The 8,897-nt window shown below is 54.6% G+C and overlaps 1 long non-coding RNA gene across 1 annotated transcript in view; it reads left to right on the forward strand.

Moving 5' to 3' along the window:
• The window catches only part of LOC141277087 (uncharacterized), a 36,840-nt gene extending 32,658 nt beyond the window's left edge, over nt 1-4,182 (forward strand). The window contains exon 3 of the long non-coding RNA XR_012327829.1: nt 1,751-4,182. This is a non-coding gene — a long non-coding RNA (uncharacterized lncRNA). The remainder of the gene's footprint in view (nt 1-1,750) is intronic.
• Nucleotides 4,183-8,897: the final 4,715 nt, after the last annotated feature.

Genomic DNA, 8,897 nt, shown 5'->3' on the forward strand with positions numbered 1-8,897 from the left:
ATTCGTTGTGGGCTTCTGTTCACTTCTCAGCTTTTTGAGCTATATTTGACGTAAAATGCACACGTGTAAGATGCACACCCTGGTCAGTTTTGACATCCAGACACACCCGTAAAATCGTCACCGTAATCAAGACAGTCACGAACGCATCTGCCACCCCGGAGTCCCCCCGCCCTTCCTGCTTCTCTTGCCGGGGAATCACTAACCTTTCCGTCACTGTAGGTTAATGTGCGTGTTTTGGATTTTTCTGTGAATGGAATTACCCGTGTGTGTGTAGTTATGGCCTGACCTTGTGCACGCTGAGCAGTGCTGGGTAGCTTTCCGCTGTGTGCGTGTCTTAATCTATCCACTCGCCCTTTAGTGGGCGACTGGGTGGCTTCCAGATTTGGGCTGGTAAAAGCTATAATGGACATTCATGCACCAGTCTTTGTGTGGACAAACCTAGAAATGGAATGTCTGGGTTTAATTTTTTTAAGAAACTGCTAAACTATTTTCCAAGAGGGTTTTCCTGTCTCACACCCCTGCCTGCTGTCTACGGAGCCCAGGCGTCCCCCGCCCTCACTTCCGCTCTCACAGCCCTGCCTGCTGTCTACGGAGCCCAGGCGTCCCCCGCCCTCAATTCTGCTTGGCTTTTTAATTTTCACGATCCTAGTGGGTTTGTAGTGGTGTTTAGTTATGGTTTGAATTTGCATTTCTCTAAAGATGTTCGGTGTCTTTTTTGTGCTTCTTTGCCTTCCGTATATCTTCTTTGGTGAAGTGTTTGTTCAAATCTCTTGCCCATTTATAAATTGGATTGTTGGTCTTCTTGAGTTGTAAGACTGCTTTATATGTTCTAGATAAGAGCCTTTTGTTGGATGTATGTTTTGCAAATATTTTCTCCCACTCTATTGCTTGCCTTTTCATCTTCTTTGGTGTCTTTTGAAGGGAAAAATTCAAGATTGATGAAATTTAATTTATTGATAATTTCCACATAGTTTAAACTTTTGTGTCATATTTAAGAAATCTTTCCCAAAGGAGAGGTCACTATGATTTTGTCATATATTTCTTCTAGATGTTTCATTGTTTTAGCTCATACATTTAGGTCTAAGATCTCTTTTATGTTAATTTTTGAAATTTGTCACTTTCGGGTGAATTTTGTATCCTTTTTTTGGAGTGAGCCAAGGGTCTTGAGGGCTTTTCTCTGCTTTGTTCTGGTGCACATGAACGTCCACATGATCCAGGGTCATTTCTGGAAGGAGTCTTCTTTTCCCGTGAATTGCCCCAGCACCCTGTCAAAGTCAACTGATGGCATCTGAGTAGGTTTGTTTCTGGAATCTGTTTTGTCCTGAGCTGGTCTGTTATAACCATGACAAGTTAGTCTTGATGACTGTTGCTTAAAATAATCTTGGGATCACGTAATATAAATTCTCCAGCCTTGTTCTTTCTCGTGCTTCCTCTGGTTACTTTAAGTCTGTGCATTGCTATACAAATTTTAGAACTAGCTTGAATTTGAATTTCTACCGAAAAACCTGCTAGGATTTTGACTGGGATTGTATTGGTTCTACATGAATTTGGGGAGATTGTCATCTTGATGATTCTAATAGTATTGGATCTTCCACTCCCTGAACTCAGCGTTTCTTTATTTACTTAGGTCTTCTTTCATTTCTCTCAGCAATGTTTTTGTATTCTCAGTGTATGGGTCACGTGTGTATCTTTTGTCAAATTTATTTCTAAGTATTTGTACTTCTAACTTTGTCTTTTGAATGAATTACAGCTTCACAAGAAGTTGCAGAACAGTACGGAGAGGTCCCACGTACCCACCCCTCAGAGTCTCCAAGTGGTGGAAACTTACACAACGATCCTAAATCGTCAACACCAGGAGCTGGCTGTTGGCACAGCACAGTTAACTGGACTGTGGAGCTCCCTCGGCTGGGCTGACTTGCGCAGGTTCACATTTTCCTTCGGGTGTGTCCTCGTGCAGGGGTTCTGTGACATGTAGGTTCCACAACCACGTTCAGGACACAGAACTCCTTGGTCCCCACAGAGGACTCCTTTGTGCTGTTCTCCCCCAACCCCTGGTTTCTTCTCCGTCGTGATAATCTGTCATTTCAGGAGCATTGTGTAATTGGAAGACGCTTCCTTCCAGGATGGACCAAGGTTCTTTTAACCTGAAAGGACGCTTGGCTGTTTCCAGGCTTCAGCTGACACAGGAAAGCTGCTGTGAACATTTCTGTACAGGTTTTGTGTGAATGTAAATTTTTATTTCTCCAGGATAACCCAGGAGTGCAATTGCTGAGTCATGAGGCACATCTATGTTTAACTTTTTAGGAAACTTCGAGGCAAAGAATGGATGGAGGTGAGTCAAATGTGGGGAGTGGTAGGACAGGGACCAAATTTAGAAGAAAGAGTCTCGAATTTTCCTTCCAAAAATCTGCTTTTAAAAAGAAATAGACCTACCATATATGGTAAATCAATTTTCCACAAAGGTGCCAAGACGACTCAATGGGAAAAGAAGGTTTTTCTAACAAATAGTGTTGGATCCGCTGAATATCCTTATGGGGAGAAAAACATTGACCCTTATCTCATACAACACACACGCACACAAATCATTCAAAATTTAAAATTTTGATTCAAAATTTATTGGTAAATGTAAATTCTAAAACTATAAAACTTCTGCAAGGAAACACAGGAGAAAGATCTTTTGCTTGGGGTAGGCAAAGATTTCTTAGAACACAAAAAGCACGAAACAATTTAAAAAATGGATCAGTTGGACTTCATTGAAATTAAAAACTCCTGCTCTTAAAAAGACACCATTAAGAAAAAGAAAAGATAAATCACAGAAACACACACAACTCTACAGCCATCCCACCCCGAGATGTTACCCAGGAAAAAAAAAACATGTCCACACCAAGGTGTGAACATGAAGCTTCCTTTGGAATCACCAAAACCATGAACACACCGCATGCCTGTCGCCTGGTGAACACACACAGATCGTGCTGCCGTACAACTCAGGGCTATTTAGCAATAAAAGGAAGAAAACGTGTGATGACGGATGTGTCTCAAAATCATGACGCGGAGTGAAAGAAGCCCACGTGTGTGGTTCCGATCATATAAAATTCATAACCTGAAAACTAGTCTGTTTTGCCCAGAGGTGGCTGGCTGGCTTCTGGGGATGGGCTGGAGGGGCTGAGCTGCCACCCTTCGGGGTGATGGAAACCGTGACGGTTTCTGGGCCCAAACACATGCCCAAACCTATCAAATTACACACTTCAGGTACATACAGTTTATTGCACTTTAATTTTAATTCAATAGAGTTATACCCAAGGAAGAAATACTTTATAAAACGTAATTAGGGGAATTCCCTGGCGGTCCAGCGGTTAGGCCTCTGTGCTTCCACTACAGGGGCCGCAGCTTCAATACCTTGTTGGGGAACTAAGATCCCATATGCTTTGCGGCACAACCAAAACCAAACCAAACCAAACCAAACCTAAAAAACTAAAAGAAACCGAAAAACAAAAAAATGTGACCAGATGGCCCAGGGTCAGACCCTCCTGCCCATCTGGTTCTGGGGTCTGCCCGGGAAGGCCAATGTGCCCCCTGGAGCCGTAGGCTGGGTGCCCGGGACATGCGACGGGCTCTGCCTTCAGACGTTTTCAGCCACCAGCCCGTCTAGCGCTCCCCACAGCTTGCGGAGGTTCCCGCCTGCTTGTCTGGAAGCCGGGGCCGGCCTGGCGTTCCAGCCAAATCTCTGCCCGCTCCCCGGGCAGCCCCGAGCGTGTCCAGCACCACCTCCTGGGGCCTCGCTGGCCTGGCCCGTCTCTGGCTGCAGTGCCCGGGTCTGGATCTGACCTCCTGTCACAGCACCTGGGCCCGCCCGCTCTGCATAGCGCCCCTGCCTCGGACGGCGCAGTCTAGCTCACGGCTCCTGACGGGTCGCTCGGGAAGTGTTGACCAGTTGGTGACATGGTTGAAGGTCTCCTGCAGCCACCAGGAGGGAGTGTATGAGAAGGGGACCCACATCCTACAGTGGGACGCGGGTCACCCGGCCCTGGGCAGAGTGAGGGGTGGTGCGGCCCAGGACAGCGGCCCAGGCTGTGGGGAAGCGTCCTGGGGGCAGGCCTGGAGCCCAGCTCGCCCGTTCTCCTCTCCCCCGCTCAAAGGAGCCAGCGGTTCTTCCCTCTCCTTTTGACCTCAAACCCCCTCTCAGTCTCGCCAGAGATCCTGGGCGCGAGGGCGGGGGGCCTGTCCTCCTTGCCTCCCTGGGGTCTCGACTCCCGGATCAGGACCTGGTCCCGCAGGCGTGATGCCCCGTGATGCCTTCGCCTCGGGACCTACAGCTGCTTGGAGGAAAAGTGGAAAACAGCTCCCCAAAGCCTCTTTTGGCCCCAGGCCATTGTTTTTTCTCCTAGCAGACTTGGCCCCCATGTGCTATTTAACCAATAAAAGTTTGGCCGCTGTCCCCCTGCTGCGAAGTGGGGCCCTGGCTGAGGTCAGAACAAACACAGCCTTGGGTGGCTGGCCTTCAGCCCAGCTGCCGCCTGACTCCCCAGCCCTTGCTTTGGTTGGATTGTCCTCTTAAATCTCTCAGAAAATCCAGCTTCTTCCTCTTTAGTGGGGAAAAGGATTGGTAGCCTGCTCCCCCTGACAGCTGTCTCTCAGCAGCCAAACTGGGGGCTGTCGGCCACCGGGCATCCTGTGCTGTTGCTGTGGCAACCACTGTTTGGTGTAAACTGCGTCGTAGGCTCCGGGGCTCCTGGTTGGGCCGTGAGCTGCTGGAGGCAGGGGTGTGTGTTTTCCCAACCCCCCCCATCCCCCCCGGGCCCTGGAGAAATGCCGGGAACAGAGGGGGCTGCACCGATGCTTTGTAAGAGGGGAAGCAGCCGTGTGCCTCCCCCATGCCAGGCCCAGCGCCAAATGTCGGCTAAAACCCAGCAACTTCGCAAACTGTGATCACAGCTGAAAACTCCTGGTGCTGCAGGAAATCTGCACAAATGAATAGCATCTTAAAATCCAGCAGGGCTGTGTAGGACTGAGCTGTTGAAAGCCAGGATTCTGGCCAGCGTGAAGTTCCTCGGCACTGGCAGAAAAGACGTCCACGCACAATAGGTTTTCACCAAGTTCGAAGGGTTTTTCAAGAGCCCAGCGTCAGAAAAGACAGACGTGACTTAGGTGCCGGAAGTGCAGGCCCGTCAGGGACCGGTGGGGGCGATTGCGGACTCCGAGCAGCGGGGTCGGGGGGTGATGCGGACCCCGGTCCTGGGCTCCGGCCCTGCTGCCCGCTGAGCCCGTGCACATCCAGGCCGAGGCCAGATGTCTGCGTGTCACGGCCCCGAGCTGCCGGGCAGGCTGCAGGGTCCTGGCTCGGACTGCGGCCCCGGCCTCCGCGCAGACTCCTCGTAGACGACCGGGTCCCAAGGTGACCGCGGCAGCCCCTGGCGAGGGGCCTCCGGCTGCTCCATAAATGACCACAGGCTGCGCAGTTCAGGATTCTGCCGACTCAGCGCCTTCCCACCTGGAGCTGGGGGTCAGCCGTGGCCTCACCGGGCCCCGCGGGCTGCAAGGTTGTGTCCACCAGAGGCTCCGTGAAGGCCGGCCTCCCCTGTCAGCACTGGAGGCCAGGCCTCCGAGTCCAAATCCAGCAGTGCAGCATCTCCCAGCCTCGCCTGGCTCTGGCCCCCAGCCTCCCTCTGACCAGGACCCAGTGTGTAGACGGGGCCACCTGGATACCCTGGGACAGTCTCCCGTTGCAGGAACCCCACCTTAAACTCACCTGCCGAGTCCTCTTCACCAGTGAGGCGACGTACCCACCGGTCCCGGGGCTCGGGGCAGGGGGTCTCTGCCAGACAGGGTTATCTACGTGGCCCGCCCTGAGCTTTATGTTCCAGGAAAGGTGCTCTCCTCTCCCGTCTCCACATCTTGGCTCAGCCGTCCCCACTACTCAGCACCCCTTCCAAACGGCCCTCACCTGCCGCCCCCTTCCCTTCTGAAGATTCAGCTTAGAGCGGGGCCTTCCTGAACTCAGGGGGAGCAGCCCCCAGAACGGGGGTGGGGACACACCTGTGGGCGTGCTGGACCAGGGCCTCCATAGCCCCCCGGTGAGAAGCCTTGAGGCTGCCTCAGTTTCCCCAGCTGTGAATCGGGAACAAGCAGCAGTCCTAGCCCCTACAGGAAGGCGGTGGTCAGGCCCTGACCGACCCCTCAGTCTGGAGTCCAGGTTGCCTTGTATGTGCTGTGTGGCCCGGGCCAGCGTGCTGACCTCTCTGTGACCCAGGCTGTCATCTGCAAGCAGCGCTAACGGCAGTCCCTGCTGCAGACGCTTTACATGAGGACCAGATGGATCGCCCGTCTGAGGTGCTCATAAGTGTCCCTCCTTGTCGGGGAAGGAGCCGGGGCCTCAAGGAGCTGGTGTCGGGCAGGGGAGGTCCGCCGGGCATTCCTCAGAGGAACGTTTCCACGCCCTCAGCGTCAGGGTCTCCTTTCAGGCACGTGGCTGTGTGTTCTGGACTCACCCGGGGCACCCGTGAGCCGAGGGTGCCCCAGACTCTGGGAGCAGGCCCTGCTCTGCCCCCTGGGACGTGGGGATGGCCGTGGGCCCGCGGGGCCTGCTGGAGCCTGCGGGCTGCCTGCCCCTTCCTTCTGCAGGGCCACACCCTCCCCTCAGGCCGCGGTGGGGCCCCCGCAGAGGTGGCAGGGGGCGCATGCATGGTCCCCAACCTGGACCAGCCTCTGCCCGGCCGGCTGGCCTGAAGGACCCCCCGGCGGCAACCCGGGTGGAGAGGTTGCCCTTGGGCTCGACCAGCGTGTCAATTTTCCTATTAGAACGTCCTTTCAGCGTTTCCAATTACGCCTTTAATCTCCCCTTTGAGTGGGGTCCAGGTCCTGGGAGGTCCGCAGGGGCAGGGCAAACAGTGAGATGAGCCCGGAACACCTAGCGGGGCCAGAAAGCCAGGAAATGCTCCCGACTTTAGTTAATTAGAGAAGTAAGAGCGCGTCCCAGCCCTGGAGGCGCCGCCGGTGGCCACAGGTGGGGCCCTGTGAGCAGCGAATACGTGGTGATGGGTCCTAACCCACAGAGTAACGTGTGAGAGCCGCACCGATGGAAACGGCCGCCTGGATAAGGCGGGACAAGGGCGGCCCTCCTTTCGGGAGAGCTTCCATCAATAAGTAACAGGGAAAGAGGGAGGGACACAGAGAATTAGCTGGGCGAACTCACACCAGCCGAAGAGAGATCTCAGGGGCGTGAGGACGGACACCCCTTTGGAATCGCTTATGGGATCGGCGTGGCTCCCACGGCTAGTCCTCGAGTCCACAGTGCAGCCGGGTCTTTCTCTAAGGTGGGTGTCCAAGCACGGGGCGGTGCTGGACAGACAGCACCCCTGTGGCAAGCAGAACCCTCAGCGGGGGAGCCGCTGGTTTAGAGGAGCTGGGCAGGTGGTCAGATGGGCAGGTGGTCAGATGGGCAGGTAGCCAGATGGGTGGGTAGTCAGGTAGGCAGGTAGTCAGCTGGGTGGGTAGCCAGATGGGTGGGTAGTTAGATGGGCAGGTAGTCAGATGGGTAGGTAGTCAGGTGGGTAGGTAGTCAGATGGGTAGGTAGCCAGATGGGCAGGTAGTCAGATGGGTGGGTAGTCAGATGGTTAGGTAGTTAGCAGGGTAGGTAGACAGATGGGTAGGTATCAGCTGGGCACGTGGTCAGCTGGAAAGGTAGTGAGCTGGGTGGGAAGTCAGATGGGTGGGTAGTCATCTGGGCTAAGTAGTCAACTGGGTAAGTGGTCAGATGGATAGGTAGTTAGCTGGGCAGATAGTGAGCTGGATCCGTAGTCAACTGGGTTAAGTAGTTAGCTGGGTTAGGTAGTAGCTAACAAATGTGGTCAGCTGGGTTAGATAGTTAGTTGGGCTAAGTAGTAAGGTGGGTTAAGCAGTGAAGGGGTTAGGTAGTCATCTGGTTGTGTAGTAAACTGGGTTAGGCGGCCAGCTCCGTGTTAACTGAGCACCCCTGCAGGGACAGCCGGTGTCTGAGCTGTTCTCTCTGTCCTGTCCTGTCAGGGCAGAGGTTTAAGCCGGAGGCAGGAGTAGAGCTACTGCTTTAGCAGGAGGGCCACTGGGAAGGGTAGCGTGTGTCAGCAGCTGGGGCTGTGCAGACCCTCCTGGGACTAGTCAGATGAGACACCGAGTGCCCGTCACCGCCTGGCTGCTTGGTGACCTCAGTAACACCAGGGCTGCCTCTGTAACACCCTGAACTATTTTGCTGAAAACAGAGAAGCCAGGGTTGGCGCGCCAGGCCAGGTCAGCCCCTGGTTTGTGGGGAGGCAAAGGTGATGGGAGGAGGTAGGACAGGCTGGAGGTCCTGCGGCAGGTGGACGCAGCCCAGGGCTGTACACGAGTGCACTGTATACATGTAATATATACACCCATGCGGAAGCCGCGGGAAGCGAAGTCAGAGCTCCTTGCTTGGAGGAGGGTCTTTGTGAACCCTAACACCGAGGGCGTCCTCCGCTCTGGACAAGCGAGAGGCAGGCTTGCTTGCAGGCCTGGGGCCGGTGACCCCAGGGCACCTACCAGGGCTTGCTTACGGGCTCCTGCCTGGTCGGGGGCGGGGGCGGTCAGTGGTGCAGCCTCCAGGGCCCCTGACAAACCCAGAGCCCGCAGCCAGACGGGGCCAGGGGGGCGGGTGCCACCGGCCGTCTCGAGAAGCAGGAGGTCTTTTTCCTGCCTCGTGTGGTCACCAGGCACCAGGCAGGTGGCTCTTCGAGAAGCAGGGCGCCCAGGTCTGATGGTCTGTTCCTTCACCGAAACTGATGGAGTCCAGGACGAGTGAGGGCTTGGACAGATGTGAGGGTAGCTGACGGTAGCCCGGGCAGGGCTCGAAGGAGCGTGCAGGGGTTGGGCTCCTGAAGGACCTGCTGGAGGCCAGGCGCTCCCC

This window comes from Tursiops truncatus, chromosome 18, assembly GCF_011762595.2.
Source record: "Tursiops truncatus isolate mTurTru1 chromosome 18, mTurTru1.mat.Y, whole genome shotgun sequence".
Taxonomy (NCBI): Eukaryota; Metazoa; Chordata; class Mammalia; order Artiodactyla; family Delphinidae; genus Tursiops; species Tursiops truncatus.